The following is a 243-nucleotide window of genomic DNA, read 5'->3' as shown; positions in this document are numbered from 1 at the left end:
ATTTGCAGTGTTTATCATGGAGCTAAACTCTCTCGCACATAAAGAGCTCCTAAAGATTGTGAAGAAAAAGACCAACAATCTGACAGAAAACTCAAAAAATGTCTAAATACTTTATAGAAAAGTAAAAGCAAATGGTCTTTAACATATAAAAAACTTCAACCTCATTCATACTAAGAAAAATGAAAATCAAAATTTAAGGAGCTATTATTTCTCTACCAACAGATGACAAAAAATCCAAAATCT

This window comes from Mandrillus leucophaeus, unplaced genomic scaffold (assembly GCF_000951045.1).
Source record: "Mandrillus leucophaeus isolate KB7577 unplaced genomic scaffold, Mleu.le_1.0 Scaffold60, whole genome shotgun sequence".
Classification (NCBI taxonomy): domain Eukaryota; kingdom Metazoa; phylum Chordata; class Mammalia; order Primates; family Cercopithecidae; genus Mandrillus; species Mandrillus leucophaeus.
This window is presented reverse-complemented; position numbering follows the sequence as displayed.